This window comes from Primulina tabacum, chromosome 7, assembly GCF_025594145.1.
Source record: "Primulina tabacum isolate GXHZ01 chromosome 7, ASM2559414v2, whole genome shotgun sequence".
Classification (NCBI taxonomy): Eukaryota; Viridiplantae; Streptophyta; class Magnoliopsida; order Lamiales; family Gesneriaceae; genus Primulina; species Primulina tabacum.
This window is the reverse complement of record NC_134556.1, coordinates 3,607,102-3,625,113: the sequence shown is the minus strand read 5'-3', so window position 1 is coordinate 3,625,113 and position 18,012 is coordinate 3,607,102.

Genomic DNA, 18,012 nt, shown 5'->3' with positions numbered 1-18,012 from the left:
TTATCTACATCAATAACATACTCATTCCAATCAATAACATTATTCAAATCAACAATATAAGTTTCAAACATCTTTTGAAACTTTGAAAATTTCATATCAAATTCAAATCATAACATAATTCAATTCCGACTTCAAAACTTAGTTTCTTGTCGGTTATTCTACTGCATATATTTATCAGGATTAATAATAACTGACAAATAATTCTTCAATCTTAATCCAACGATAAAAATTCCCTAATCATAATAAATTGGGAATAATTCAAAATAACATTCACTCTAATCATCTCTTCTTCGTTAAAATCATACACTATTCAACAATCTTAAATTTCTGTATGATTTAACAATTTATCGGATTTATTCCAAAAATCGACGAATTTCAAACATCACCAAAAATATAAAATTTATACCTCAAATCGAATACCTCATGTCAACGATCTAAGAACTGAAGTCGGTTCGTCGATGGATAAACCGATAAATCACAAGACCGAAAAAAAAATAAAAAATCGTATCTCCTCTCTCTCTCACCTCTCGTCTCTCACCTCTGTCGCACGAAATGCTTGTACGGTGGAATTGAAAGTTTCAATTCCACCGTCTCAATTTTATTTTATTTTTTTATTTTTAATATTATATTATATTATATTATATATTATATTATTATATATAATATATATATACTATTTAACATTTTAACATCGGTATATCCCTTCGAACTAGTCAAACGATCAAATTATCCGAACTCAAAACATGAAACTTCTATATCTTTGAGTTTTCTACGTTATATCCAAATCTCAAATCATTTAGGCTTCATATGACCAAGATATGTCATATTTTATTCTTAAAAATTAATTCATTATTTTTCAACTTATTTACGAAAATTCCATCAAAATAAATTGAATATTTTTCAACTTATTTAGAAAAATGTCATCGATACTATTTTATTCTCGGGGTCTCACATACTGTATGTGAATAATCGTCTTGTAGTGCCAGATGTTTCAGATTTGAAACAGCAGATTTTGACAGAAGCGCACTGTAGTCGTTTGAGTATTCATCCTTGTGGCAGAAAGATGTACAATGATCTGAAAAAACAGTTTTGGTGGAAACAAATGAAAGCAGACATTGTAAAATTTGTATCCAAATGTTTGAATTGCCAACATGTGAAAGCAGAAAGAAAGAAACCAGGAGGTCTGTTGCATAGCTTATCTATTCCTGAATGTAAATGGGATCACATTTCCATCGATTTTGTTACGAAGCTACCACGTTCCTCCCGAGGTTGTGATGCGATTTAGGTCGTGATTGACAGATTGACCAAATCAGCATGTTTTATTCCGTACAGAATGACGTACAGACATGACCAGATGGCAGAGATATATGTCAGAGAAGTGGTCAGATTGCATGGTGTGCCGAAATCTATCGTATCAGATCGTGATCCTCAATTTACTTCGCACTTTTGGCACAGTTTGCAACAAGCTCTAGGCACGAAATTGCATTTGAGTACTGCATATCATCTTCAGACCGACGGACAGTCAGAGCGGACTATCTAGACATTGGAGGATAGGCTGAGAGCTATAGTGCTAGATTTTGGCACTATTTGGCAAGATTCTTTGCCACTTTGTGAATTTTTGTACAACAGCAGCTATCAGACGAGTATAGAAATGGCTTTGTTTGAAGCGTTGTACGGCAAGAAATGCATATCCCCTCTTTATTGGGACGAGATATCTGAGGTACCTGAACTTGGGCTTGATATGATTCAAGACATGACTGAGAAAGTGAAATTGATTCAGCAGAGAATGAAGACAGCTCAAGATAGACAGGCCAAATATGCAGATATTCGACGTCGACCGTTAGAGTTTGAGCAAGGAGACGGAGTTTTTTGAAGATTTATTCTTTCAGAGGCATTGTCAGATTTGGCAAGAAAGGGAAAATATCTCCACGCTATATCGGTCCGTATGAGATTCTTGAGAAGATAGGTACTCGTGCCTATCGACTTGCTATTCCGCCTTCTCTATCTGGTATACATGACGTCTTTCATGTATCTATGCTGCGGAAATATCTTCCTAATTCTTCTCATGTTCTTCAGCCAGACGAGGCAGAATTTGATGAAACTCTGAGTTATTTTGAGAAACCGATCCAGATTCTCGATCGTAAAGAAAAGCAGCTCATAACGAAGACTATTCCATTTGTGAAAGTTCAGTGGAGTCGTCATGGCATCAAAGAAGCTACTTGGAAAACTGAATCAGATATGAGACAAAAGTTTCCTGAGTTATTTCATTGATGTGTGTTTTCTTATTTAGCTTCTGTATATCTCCTTCTTGTATGTGATTTGATTGCCTAAGATTACGGGGACGAAATCAGATCTTAGAGGGAAGAATTGTAATGCCCGAGATTTTTATTCTGTTAATCCGAGATTATTGATTGATAAATTGATGTGATTATAGAAGGACTACTCCGAGACCAGATTGGTAAAGCATGTGATATTGTAATGTGCGAGGACAGAAAGTCTCCCGCATATGCGCAGCACGAGCCATGCATATGCACGAGCAAGACAGAAGACCTCGCTCATATGCGCAAGAAGAGGGCGCGCATATGCGCGAGCATCTAAAATTCCTAAGTGCCAAGATAGTAGATCTCGCGCATATGCGCGGGGACAGGGCGCGCATATGCGCGAGCATTTGCAAGGTAAAAATGCCGAGACAGAGAGTCTCGCGCATATGCGCCGGGGAAGGTCGCGTATATGCGCAAGACGTGCTGCACAAAGAAATGAGCCACGTTTCTTTACCATGCATGACATATATAACAAGTTCCATTCCTTCAGAATTTTGCAGAAAGAGAAATCGAAAAAGCGTCGTGGAATCCTTATGCTTTTACATATTTTAGAAACTTGATTTTGCGAGATCCGTTCGTCAGAATTTCAATCCGAGTTGAATTTTGTGCTCCTCTCCTCGAAGACTTCAACGGGACGTAAGTTTTATTACTTTTCAGCATGTTTTGAAAAAATGATATTGAAGGAATCATGATATGATTGTTATTATGTGATCCTGAGGTTGTGATAATCGTATATTCGAAACCGGATTGAAGAACAGACACCGTATGAAATTGTTATCATTTTCAGATTGAATTTGATTGAGAATTTACAGATTTGGTATTTGAATGGTGTTTATCGATTGATTATGAGTTATTGAGATTGAATATGTTGATAGTGTTTTGCTGGGTATATCGAGATTGTGCTGTTATGCCGTCGAAACAGAATTAGATTGTGTTCTGATCATATCCAGTATTGATTTGAGTTGTATATTGATATTGTACTCCTCGATGATGTCAATGCCAGATTGAGTATTGACAGCTTCGAATTCAAGACTTCGACTTTATCATATCGACAAAAGAAAGGTATAAATCAATGTTAAACCGGGAAGATACGACTCGAGTTAGATTCGACTTGAGTTTACCAAAACCAAATACTTTATTGTAATTGCTTTGATGTTTGCAATTCATGAGACTGATATGCTTAGTCTATTGATTTATAGCTAAGCATGCAGAGAGTTTATGGCAGATGTGACATGTGTTTGGCAGAGGTGCCAAGTCACTGGATATTTGGTTTATATCGATGTTGCTTAGGAGTAGATCGACTCCTATTGTAGAGATTCGATATGATGTACCAAAGTCCGGGAACCGGGATCCCTAGATAAGAGTTGAGTCAGAGATTAAGTGTCAAAGATTTTGATTTACAGTTTTATATCGATTCATGTCTTTCAGATTATGATACATGTTATTGATAACTGTTCCATGCTTTTATATTTGTTTATATGATTGAATGTATACATTGTTTATACTGGGAATATATTTCTCACCGGAGTTATCCGGCTGTTGTTGTGTTTGTTTGTGTGCATGACAACAGGGGGGACAACATCATGGTCGAGAAGAGGATGAGAGATTGAGTTAAGAGCGGAGATTCGGACCCAGAAGTAGAGTTGATTTTCATCACTTGATATGTAGTCGATGAACATTAGTTTATTATGATTGCATATTGTACTAGACTTGTACTTTTGAATCATGTGGTAGATATTAAACTTGATCTTGTGATGTGAATGAGATGAGCCCTATTTTATTATAGATTTTATACACTTTCTTCTACAGTGTTCAACATTTAAAGAAAAAAAAATTTTATGATCCAGTTTCATTAATTGATCCTAATAATGATTAAAAAGAATGAGTTAGCGTCCGGGTCCCCACAATCATATTTGCTAATTGGGCATGTAGTTATGCTTCCGGGATCCACAAATGAAATATAATTAGCCCTACCTTCTTCTCTCAAATATTTCTAGATGTGAATGCACTCAAGTATTACATAACTTGGTTATAAAAGTATCAAAGTATGGACAAGTTCCACATAAAATATTAAATATGCAAAAAGACATAGTAAATTAGACATAACATACCCCATGTAAACAAAAAATTTTCTGGCTCCTATCTCTCTCATCACCATAAAGCGTGAGATATCTTCTCTTAGTAACCGTATGTTTTTAGCACATCCAAACATAGCGCCCTCAAACTCTATGTACATGGTCTCCGATTCATTCATCAATCTAACAGCATGCAAGTAGATATAAATTAATGGCATTCTTCTATCATAAATTAGTTGATAAACATTTTAATCACAAATTCCTCGTCCACCTGTTTTTCATTCTTATATTGGGAGGGAAGTAAATGGGTGAGTGTCTTGGAAAATACTCAGCAAGTGGGGACAGATCGAATACCGGATTTAAAGATATACATAAAACATAATTTCAGAATTGTTATTTCAGAACATCTCGTAAGAGAAGTCAAAACTTATCTCGTAAACATACCATAACATAAACAAATATAGCACTAAAATTCATAGTGTTATTTTTTGTTATTGATCATTTTTCCCCAATGTTTTACTCTACCATGGCTGAGGCCATACCTTGGTTTTATATCCACCTTGTGGGGCCATAACACGGTTCTATATGCACTTGTGAGGGCCATAAAAAACTTATAATAGATTATGAATTTCTTTCAATTTTAAATTGAATCATAACAGTGCTTTTCCAATTCGGAACGTGATGAAAGAGAGTGATAAATCGGAACAGAGCGAGTTGAAGCATAAGAAATGAACCATAGGAAATCATGTAATGATTTTATCAAATTTAAAACATATACATGTTCTTTAAAATATACATAAGACCGTTTACCCTTTGTGGATCAAAATGTATACAACGCTTGCTTTTAGGTGCTCGAACTCATGAACTTGAACATGAATGGAACCTTGCTCGAGTTTTCCTTATACTAAACCCATCAAGGTTGGATATAAAATTCTACTCCTATAATACTTCCAGATTGGAAGAATAGTGGCTCGAAAATGGCAGTTTTTTCTTGCTTAAGGAAGCCGAAATTTTAGTTTGTGGTGTAGGATTTTTGAGTCTTTTTTTTCCCTTCAGAATATGTAATGTGTTTATATGGTACAAAGTGGTAAATCAAATGGCAGTCAAAGGCACCTTGAATTGGATGATAATGATGGTCAAAGTTGCTGGATTTTAGGAGTCATCCTAGATCATCTAAAAAGCAACTTATTACACAATAAGTGTGTGTGTGTCCAACTCTTAGCTCAAAATGGTAGATGCATTTTTTTTTATTTTTAGGAAAAAGATTCATTTTGCTTCTTGAGCTGAAACATTGAGCCCATGAGCTAAAGTTTCATTTTAACGAATCGCCATCAATCGAGCTTTGTGAATTAATTAGCTAAGTTTCAAGTTCATTGAAGTAATTTGTGCTTAAAAAATCCGAGACAATCCGAGTCATTACTTTGAATACTCTGCATGAACAATTTCTTTTGATTATCCAAATTCTGTTACATCCTTCCTGACATGACACACCATTTCATACGTCAAAAGTACAGTAGTCCAACTACATGCATGCAAAGAAAATATACTTAAAAAGTCAAAGAGTGTTGGAGTAGATGCCCTGCAAGCCAACGGTTGGCTAGGGAATTTATTGATTCAAGTGAAATAAACAATCTTTATTTAATATAATTTAACTTTTTATGGTCTTATTATAATTTATCTGTATACCCACGCAAACAGCATAGATGTAGTCCTTGATTATTCTTTAATACTAATGAATCGTAATTCGATGTTGAAACTCATTTGTAAACATTGCATATTCTAAATTCGTTCCTAGTTGATTCAACCGCCTAAAACAGGGATAAAGGCCGCTTGAGCTCAAGATTAGCATCTGTGATGTTGTGTACTGCGTTTCTTGGTAAGGGCATAGAGATGTCCAAACATGCAGATGAGTAGTCATATGATGATTATACCGAACAACCCTCCCTCGGACTTTCCAAGTGGTTATCATTCATCGAGAGGATAAGTCCGTGGTTATGATTGTACACCATTAGTCCTTACGACCCGGGACAACACTTAGGCTCTATATGCTAGGGCTGTGCTTTGATTCGTTTACCGGCTCCAGGAGAGTCGTCAGGTGGCGAGGTTGGGTACAGTTGCGACACATATAGGAGCCAGTGCATTGTAGTCGGGGATTCACCGCTCACCTACGGGTGTGGATATCCTGTGTGATCTGATGAAATAATAGTGCATGGAATCTCTGGCCTTAGTATGAGATGTACGTTGGAGAAGGAGTTCTCCAATAGTACACGCGATGCCACTATTATACTTATCACATAGTTATATGCAACCCTCGATGAACCAATGGTTGCAGATTCGATCGGGATATATGAGATGAAGGGACCGAACTGTACGTTAATCATAATCGACTGGTTCTTGCAGGCACTATCAGTGATACCTAGGGGATCATGGGGCGATGCTACTAGACGCTCTTACCATGATCCGATGGGTGCAATCAGAAATGAGTTCTGACATTCTTGATCAAGGTGTTGATAAAAAGAATGTGGCTAACTAGGGTAAGCCCGAATAAAGGATTATGTCCTAAATCACAAAGAGTTGTGAATCCACGGCTAGCTGTATCCCTGAACCATTGAGGGTCACAAAAGTGCAGGATTGTTTGTTCCCGTTGAGAGAGTAAAATTCAAGGAGTTGGATTTATATAGTAAATTCAAAAGAATTGAATTTATGATAACTAAATTTTGAGAAAATAAATTCAAGGTGTTGAATTTATAATATAGTAAATTCAAAAATTTGAATTTATGAAATTTGGAGAGAATAAATTCAAGGAGTTGAATTTGTAAAATTTAATAATTTAATTTATTAAACTCAAAAGTTGGGTTTATTAAATATTAAATTTTGGAGGTGATAAATTCAAAGAGTTTAATTTATAATTTAAATATTAAATTCAAATGTTGAATTTATAATTGATTTAATTTATTAAGCTCAAAAGTTGAGTTTATTAAAAATTAAATTAAATATAATGAGAAGTATGTTTAATGGGCCCATTAATGTTAATTATGATAATTAAGTCATGAAAATTTCCTTTTAAGAAAAAGTTTGACCTAAAAGAAATAGCCTCCACCAATCTCAAAATGTGATTCACGAGAGTTGCATCAATTATTCCTCCAAATATTTAGTTTACGTAATTAATGATATTAATTAAGTAAATCATGTTTAACAGAAATATTAAGATTTCTTTATTCAATTTTAGATATAGGATTTTCGAGAGATTCTCCAAGAATTAAAAAAAGGAAAAGTTTTGGCTGTTTCAAAACTCTCGAAAATCTCTTCTCAAAACAAGAAAAAAATTCGGCTTATATTATTGAGTCGAATTTTTCGTGTTATATCTCTACGCAAAAGTCCTTCTAAATTTCTAGTGCAATTTAGAAGAGGAAAAAATATTCCAGTCGTGGACTGGATTAGGTGATCAAAGAATGTTCGTAGGGATTTACAACAAGAGCTACATCCGCTAATACCGGAGTAGTTGGAGCCAAGTGAAAAATTTCACCGAAGGTATAAGATTTTCAACTCCCTATGATTGTTAATATGTTAAAATCATACGAGCGCCCAAAGCAAAACATATTTTGATTGTCAAATTTAAATAAATTTTTAAAACTTCTGCTGCGTTTGGGCGTGCAGAAAACCGAGATCCAACAAAGAGAACACATGAATGAATTATGGGAAAGCATTATCTTTATCTCTTCGAAAAAAAGGCTTGAATGGTATGATCCCTGGGTTATATCACTAGATCTCGATTTTTCATATATAAATGTAATTAAAGTATCTCCTTCGTACAGAATTTCCCCATAATGGCAATGAACAGTTGCGCCTGGAGTGGCCAAATAAGCCTTAGCGGGTCGTATTACTACAATATCGACTTGAACAAGTATAACTTGACCAGATTTTAGGTGTCGGAGAACTGAACCAAGAATTCTCTTTCTTCATCATCAATCGAATCACTGTTCGCAACCCATGATTCTATTTTATCATCAATCAAATCCCCGTTCACGTTTTTTTCTTTTTCTTATCAATGGATAGATCTCTTTACTTGTATGACTTAGATGTCTCGTATTTCTTGAAAAAGTGATTTGATTGATGGGATTTGGTATGAGATCGATGATATCGATGAGATTTATATTCAAATATTTCTTCTTAGAACATATCGATTTGACCCCATAAGCGGAACCAAGCATGTTGCCACAAGAAGCCCGTATTTCTTCTAGAGAATCCCCTAATTCTTCCAGAGCAGCTAGAAAGAGATTCTTTAACCAGAAAGAATTCAGTTCAGATGTAGGATACCTATACAGAAGTTTTCGCAACTAAATCATAGATGATGGAATCATCAAAGATTTGACCTTTTAGAACTCTGTCTTTAACTCATTAGAGGCCCGGGCAACAAAGATAAGATATGTACGAACGAGATATCCAGCAACAAGAAGAAGGAAAAAATTTATCAAACCCCGTCCTGAATATGATGTCTAAAATTCATCGCAATCCAAAGGTCAGAATTTAATTAATTTATTTTAATTGCATTAAATACTTGTTTAAGTCATGATTTCATGTTTATTTGAATATATTACTGGAATGCATAAAATAAGACTTTTTAGAACCATTCGATGCTCGAACATGGAACGAAGACCGGGGACAGTTTAAGAAAAACTATTTATGAAAGAAATATTTTTAATTATTTAGTATATGATGTATTTAATAGGTATTTTAGAAAATGAGTATTTTTAGAGTATTTTTACATGTCGAGTCATATTTTAAATCGGTAGTCAATTTTTAGCAAAATGGATGACTTTTTGAGGGTTTGGGTAATATTTTTGAAAATGTAACAAAACGAAATATTTAACGTGCGTATTATTGGGCCTAATAGGCTTTTTTTATTAGGTTTTTGAGCCAAGCCCATTAGACCTCATTAATATTAATTATAGGCAAAATATACACTCATTTTATTATCAAACCCTACTCACAAAACCCTAATCCCTCTCCTCTCCCATTCTTCCGCACCATCCCTCTCCCCCTCCAGCAAGTTTGTCTCGGTTTTTGCAAAGATATTTCATAGAATCGTCGCCCCTTTCTCTGGTGTTCGTCTCTCACTCTGTTGGTTGTCTTTTACGCACAATTCTTTATCAAGGCACACCTTAAAACTTTGTTTTCTCATCGATTGCACCATAATATGTATTTTGAATTGTATTTGCATGATAATGGTTAGATCAAAGGATTTGCATCGGTTTTGGATTTGTTTATACACGAAACATTGAACGTTCTTGCATTATGTCTCACGTTTTTTATGTTACAAGGGGACTGCCGACTTAGGGACCATGTGAGCACAAACCAGGGAAGGTCTAGGAGTCCTAGAAGAGTTCTAACCCACCGGTACAGAAGCTTGCGAGAGCCGAGCGTCCTTCTTGGTTTTCTTGAGGTTACTTGGATGTTAGGGTTCGGTTGGAGCCTTGTAGAGTACAGGCAGGTCCTTTCCTATGGAGGTTGCATCCAGAAGGTATCTAAGGCCTGTGTAATGGTACTAGGAAGGATTGGTGTCATCTAGGACAGGGCTAGCATGTAGATGATCGGGTTTGGCTCATTGGTGTTTTAGGCGCATGTTTGGGGAGAAATTTTGCATGGGGCTGTAGCTAGGTCCTGGGTCGGTCCAAGGGATTCCAATATGGTTCTTAGAATCAAATTTTCAGTGTTTGACAAACTAATCGGCTCAATTGAATTAATCCGAACTAAAACTACCTAAACTGAAGTTGCCCGAACTGATAATTAATGAGTAAAATAATTGGAGGCAATCGAATTAATCAAAGATAACTGAATCAGTAAAGATAACTGAACTATCAGTTTTAACTGATCAGTCATACCGTCAGTTCAACTGATCAGCTATATAGTCAACTGATAATCAGTTTGACACGCCATCAGTTAAATCTCATCTACCAACCAACAAATCGTATGCAGCAGACTACGACTAACAGAAGGATCTCCGCATAGAAGACTGCCATAGTGTAATATTGTCAGAAGAATTTTGACATATTCAAAATGGACAAATCAACGAATAAGTGTTAATTAATGCATTCAATGTTACCGTTGGAAGCAAAGCTTATAAATAGCTGAGTAGTTCAGCTGAGACAAAAACTTTTGATAATCACTCTGATTAACTTTCGAATTCAGTTACACACATTCAGCTAAGATATTCATACAGAAAAGCTCACAGTTCACAGAAACATTCATAGCTTTTAGGCTATCATCTGAGCTAAAGTACTAGCACCTTACACTATTGTATTGGATTTTCTAAAATAAGTTGTGCTAAGAAAGAAAATAAGATGTATAATGATAAATTGTTAAAAGAACTAAGAGTTTCAGTTTGGCAATTTTTAAGTTCAAACTGAAGTGGGTTATTACAGCTTTCGTAATTAATCAAAGTTTTTTAGTGAAAAATGTCACGCACCGAAAACGAAACGTCGGTGACATCCGACATTGTTTAACAATTACATTGAAAACAATAAGCCTCGTATCAAATAAACCAGTCTTTTTCATAAATGAATATTGTCTTTACAATTGACAACAGAATAAAATTACAATCAATAGTTTGTGGAAGCGAAACAAAAGAAAGCTTAAGAATCATGATATCTTGAACCTTGTTCTTTTCGTTCGATCACCATCCCAGAATGCCTATATTCCTCCTCATTCATTTGCTCCTCATTCTTATCTTGTGAGAGATGTAAGGAGTGAGTGTTTTGGGAAACACTCAACGAGTGGAGACCGATCGATTATCACATATACATATAATTATGATTTAAAAACATCTTTTAACAGACTTTCAAAACTTAGTATATCAAACATTAACCTAATCAGACTCAAAAGGTGCATAACTTATCAGAACACTTCAGAGCAGAACAAAATGAACATTGTTATTCAATTCGTCATCCATAGTCAAATTGTCCCCCATATGTTAGTCCTCTAAGGGGTGAGGCCAGAACACAGTTTTATACTCACTGATGGGGGTCAGACAGAACACAGTTTTATACCCTCTGATGGAGGCCAGAACACAGTTTTATACTCACTGCTGAGGCCAGACAGAACTTTCAATCGTCGTTCTATCTCTAACTCAATTCATAACATTGTGCTACATATTCCGATTTACCGCACAGAACTTATCAGAATATTGAAGGGAATTAGCGGAGTCAAAAAACATCGAAACTCGAAAGAACTTATCAAATATCGATCGAGATTTTAAAGGAAAGATAGCATCTTTTTGAAATGAATGGACACACATATATGCATGTCATGATATATTTATACAATGCTTAAAATTACATAACAAAAACCCACTTACCGAAATTCGAAGACGGGGTCTTGAAAATTTACTTGATTCTTGAACGAAGTTTCACTCGAAAACTAAATAGCACTTTTCTTATTTTTAAGACGTCAATCTTGTAGCACTTCGACGTATTTTCTTAGTACACTGCACGAAGCTTTCTCCATTTTTATTTCCTTGCCTTGGCCGAATTTTCGATACTTTGTGGATGGAAGGAGCCGAAACGTTTTGTGGCTTTTTGGTGTGTTTTTCCTTCAACCTTTGAGTGCTATTTTTAGAAGAAAAATATGGCCTTTCAATCCCCTTGGCCGACCCCTTGATGCACAAGAAAAGGATTAAATGTAGTCAAAGTGCCTTCCAAGCATCAAGTGTCACTTTGTTTTCTGAAGGGACATTTCTTGCATCATAAATTTTTCTAAGCCTTCTAGCTCCTCCTTTAGCTCCCTTCCTTGGTTAACTCAATGGTCATCTCTTGCACCATAAGTTTGCCCAAATCTTTATCTCCTTCTTAGGTTATCTCAATGGTCATTTCTTGCACAATAAGTTTGTCTAAACTTTTACCTCCTTCTTCTTGGTTAACTCAATGGTCATAAATATGTCTAATCCTTTATCTCTTCTGCTAGATTCATTTTTTGTTCTTTTAGGACAAGGAGAGATGAGCTTCCTTGAGCTGAAATCTTGAGTTCATGAGCTGGGGTGTTCTCCTCGGATGATGACTCTTACATTGTTGTGTTTTCTTATAGTATAGATCCCTTTCTTAGCTAGTCTCGAGCTTTAAAGTTACTTTCTCGAGCAATGTTAGCTGAAAAGTTTAAGTTTATAGTTGAGTTTTATAACTAAGCTTAAAGTTTTGAACTTCATTTTGAGTTTTATTACTTACATGTTTTGCTTCGAAATTCAGGATCCTCAAATCCCACCCTCCTTATTGGAAGTTTGGTCCTCGAAACTTGGTTCAGCTCGATCTTTTAAAGAGATGAGGATATTGGGTGCACATCATTTCTTCAAGTTCCCAAGTTGCTTACCATTCATTATGATTTGACCACTGCGCTTTGACATATGGGATTGTTCGATGTCTCAGCACTTGTTCTTTGGTGTCCAATATTCGAATAGGGACCTCTTCATATTTCAGCTCTTTATTCAAGTGTCCTTCGATCATAGCGGTGCAACCTTAATGATGTGACTTGGGTCTAGGATATATTTCCTTAGTTGTGATATGTGAAAAACTGTGAAGGGCCTAAAACTCCTTTCTTGAAAATTTGCGGAAAATTAAAATTTTTCTTTTTAAAAGAACTTAAATGGCCTCATTCATAAAATCACTGGTGAATCAAGTTCAATATTTCAAAATATTGCAGCGGAAGAAAATTAAAGTTTTGCCAACAACAACGATTTAAAAATATCCAACGACTGATAAAATTGTTTGCGGAAAAAAAATAACAACTGCTGCTCTGAGGTCCTCGGGTGCCACTACTGCCGACCCAAGCTGGCTCACTGGTCCCCGCCCTCGGCCCTGGCCTCATCAGTACCTACAACAATCAAGTCTAGTGAGCCTAAAGACTCAGCATGCATATATCACAGGTAACGAGTAAAAATCTGAATTAAAATATGCATGAGTTAACATATCCTGTCCTGAGGCATACTGAAAATAATCTGTACTGAGCAATTATAATACGTGCATAACTGAACTGGAAATCATTGTAAAAATATTTGCTCCTTGGAGCCTGTACTGAAATAACTGATAAAATTTTCTGTTGAGATTATGTTTTACGCCTGTGGCCACTGCACTAAGCTGAACTGATCGGTAACTGGCTACCGGGGAGGCTGAAACTGAACTGAGCTGGCCGGTCACTGGCGACCGGGTGGTACCATACTGAACTGATCGGTCACTGGCGACCGTATAAAATAACACTCCCACATAGTGAATGAACCACAAGCCATATCGCATAAATCTCAAAAATAATCATTTTCTATTTAATGCACGTAAAATAATTAACTGGCGTAATGAAAATTCCTGTAATTTTACCAACTGGATTGGATTGGATCGTTCCCAGGCTCGCTGCAACCTAACTGTGCCATGAAAAATATGCAATAGCTTAAACTTGACCAACTACGCAATTTACGTTCAAAAGATGCGACTATGACGCCTAATGACTTCGCATTTAATCATGACTCCGAGCCAACCTGAACCGACACTGAACCGACGTATAGTCATGATTAAAATACGCTGAAAAATCATAAAATAATGTTCCTAAAATGATAGGGTCGAAATCTAGGTGGAATGGAGGCCAAAACACGAAACGCTCTTTCGAGAGTCAATTTGGCACATTGCACCGTAAATTCTCGTACGACCTCAAAAATGATCCAAATGACAAACGGTCGAAAACATGACCTTCCTAACTCAATGAGGCACTGTCTAGTCCAAGGCAATGGGCTAAAAGCCAACCAAGAACTCGAACGAGCCTCTGAACCGACACAGCAACTTGCTGTAATTTTCAGCAGCTGCGCAACTACAAGACTTGCGTTGGTTTCGAGACAATAGGCCATTAGGGGCATGAACCACCGACCAGAGACTCTTACCAACATCCCAAGGAATGATTTGAACCATGGCTAAGGGCCATAGGCCAGCCACAATCCGCATCACACCATAACTCAACCGAAGGGTCCAACCGAGAGCAACATGCATGCGTGTGTGGTGTTTATGCTATGATCGATGTCTTGCGTCGTTCCAATGGCCATTTGATTGACCATGGCACGATCTAGACATCTAGGAGCATGATATGAACCGTGGATAAGGGCCATAGGCCAACCAAGATCCACACCAAGCAACAAAATAAACGAAACCATATGCTGAACAAATGAAGAAGCTGAATGGGGAAAGGGGCTGTTTTGACGTTTTGATTAAAAACCGAGGGGCTATGGACCAAGCCACCAAAATGGCAACTTAGTCACGTCTTAGACATGCTAGGGAAGTGATCCAACCATGGCTATAGGCCATTGGGGCAGCCAAGATCAGATCCTTCCTCCTTGACATCCAAACTAAATTTTCGAACAACATTCTGCACTAATGGGGAGGTTGCTGTCATGTGCTCGTTCCAGCATGTATGGAACTGAAACTCACGATCTATCATGGCCCTAACATGTCCTAGTACATGTCTATATGAAGCCTCGAGCCCCTGGAACGATCCATCCCTGAAATCGAAACAAAACATACCAATCGTGAAGCATGGAAGTCGATAAAAATCTGTGCAGAATTTTCTTTCTTGTTTTGCTGAAAATTTCGGTTTTTGAAATGATAAAATCTGATCATGTACTGAAAAATAATTAATAATATGACTTGATTGAGGTTTGAAAGAGATCTAGACATGCTTGGTTTCGTTTCGGAAGAAAACGAACGAAACGACGACGACGCGGCACGGAGGAGGTGGAGCGCTTCTCTTGCTCTTTCTAGTTCTCGATTTTTCTTGCCTTTATCCCTAGCTATTACTCACGTTTTTTCTACTGAAAAGGGGTCTGATTTCGGTGGGGAGGGAGTGTGATGGAGTGGTTATGAGGGGTGAGGAGAAGGGTGCACAATATAAGGATCATATCAAGACCAAGTCTTCATGCATTTGAATTTTGAATTTTGAATTGCTATCAAATGAGTTGGTGGATGCTTCTAGGAGGTAGTGGCCGATTATATCATGCCAAACAAGGGTTAGGATAGTGATCTAGTATTAATTAATTAAGGTGGAAAAATAGCTAAAAGAATTAACATGCTAATCAACCAAGAATGGGTCAAAGGTGAGTTGGAAAATGAATCTTCTAGCAACTAAGGGTGGCCGAAAATGCATAATAAAATAAAGGGGAAATGTTGATTATCTAGTCAACTAATAGTCCTTGAAAGCCTTACTAATCCTTTAAATAATTTAGTGAGGTAACCCCTTAATTTAATAACTTAAATGAGTTCATTTCTTAATCACCTCAAATAATTAAATTAAATCCTCAAACCTCCCTTTCTAACTTAAATGAACTTGGTTGCTAGCTAAATTAACTTCTGGAAATATTTCTCGAATCTTAAATTCTATCTCAAAACTCCAACTCCGGTCCGGCCTCACTGAAATAACTGAAATGCTAAAAATCAAACTACTGAACTGAAATAATGAATAATTAACTTCAAATAAATGCATAAAAAAAATCATGCAATGAAGTCAATTAAATTTAAAAATCTAGAATTATGCACGGCTTATACGTCTACTGACTTACGGGTTCTACAAAAACGTTGTGAATTCTGGACATATTTGGTGGCAAAGACAATTGGTAATCTAGAGTTCCCACTTTCTCCAGTATCTCAAATGGTCCTACATATCTTGGATTTAGTTTTTCGGACTTGCTGAACTGAACCACTCCTTTCATAGGGGAGACTTTAACATATGCCTTTTCACCGATCTTAAACTCCAACGGTCTTCTCTTCAAATATGCCCAGCTCTTTTGTCTAACTTGAGCTGTCTTGAGTCTTTCTCTGATTATGGCATCTTTATTGCTGGTTACTTGAACAAACTCAGGTCCAGTGATAGCCTTTTCTCCTACATCATCCCAATACAGAGGTGATCTACACTTTCGATCATACAGCGCCTCATACGGAGCCATTTCAATACTGTTGTGATAACTGTTATTATAAAAAAACTCTATCAAGGGTAACTGTTCATTCCAATTTCCATGAAAATCCAGAGCACATGCCCTCAACATGTCCTCAAGAGTTTGAATTGTCCTTTCAGTTTTGCTAATAGTATGTGGAGGATAGGCCGTGCTGAGCGTGACTTTGGTCCCCATAGCCATTTGAAAACTTTTCCAAAATCGTGATACGAATCTTGGATCTCTGGCAGATAATATACTTGACGAAACTCCGTGTAATCTTACTATGTTATCCATGTACACTGTGGCTAATTTATCGAAGTTGTAATTCATTCGAACCGGTAAGAAATGTGCAGATTTGGTAAATCTGTCAATGATTACCAAAATCCCATCATGACCTAGCCTCGATTTTGGTAGCCCTACTACAAAGTCCATAGAGATGTTATCCCACTTCCACTTTTGTATTTCTAATGGTTGTAAGAGTCCTCCAAGCCGTTGATGTTCCGCCTTGACTTGTTTACAGGCTAAACACTTTGAAACAAAGATAGCTACGTCTTTCTGCATTCCATTCCACCAGAAATTATTTTTCAGATCTCGGTACATCTTGGTGCTTCCGGGATGGACTGAAAATTTCGACTTTTGTGCTTCGGCCATTAATTCTTCCCGAATCCCATCGATGTCCAAAACACACAACCGTCCTTTCATCCAGAGAACACCGCTCTTATCAATCTAAAATTCTGGGGTCTTTCCTTCTTGAATTTGTTCTTTAATCTTTGTGATAGAGAGATCCTGGCTTTTTTTTTTATTTGATCGATTCTCTAAGGCATGGTTGCGCTAATAGAGAAGATAAGCTTACTTTCCCAATGTTGATCCGGCTCAAAGCATCTGCTACTTTATTCGCCTTACTCGGATGGTAATTGATTGATAAATCATAATCTTTCAGAAGTTCGATCCACCTTCTTTGCCTCATGTTTAGTTCCTTTGAGGCTCTGGTGATCAGTAAATACTTCGCATCTTGCCCCATAAAGATATTGTCTCCAGATCTTTAGCGCAAATACGATTGCCGCTAATTCAAGATTGTCAGTTGGGTAATTTTACTCATAAGGTTTTAATTGGCTTGATGCATAGGCAATTACCTGACCTTCCTGCATAAGCACGCACCCTAATCCTCCCTTTGAAGCGTCACTTTATATTGTGAAGTTCTTACCATCCCCAGGAAGAACTAGTATGGGTGTAGATGCGAGTTTCGTCTTCAAGATTTTGAAACTCTTCTCACATGCTTCATTCCAAATGAATTTTGAATTCTTCTGTGTGAGTTTAGTGAGAGGAATGGCTATCGAAAAAAAACCTTCCACAAATTTTTTATAGTAGCCAGCTAAGCCCAGAAAACCTCTTATTTCGGTTACAATCTTTGGTCGAGGCCAGTCCTTGATTGCCTATACTTTCTAAGGGTCCACTGACACCCCGAGTTCAGAGATTATATGGCCTAAGAATGCAACATTTTTTAGCCAAATTATCACTTCTTGAATTTGACATAGAGTTCTTTTTCTTGCAGTATCTGCAAGGTGAGACACAGATGTTCTTCATGGTCTTCCTCGCTTGGCTAGTACATAAGGATATCATCTATGAAAACTACCACAAACTTATCAAGGTATGGCTTAAACACTCGGTT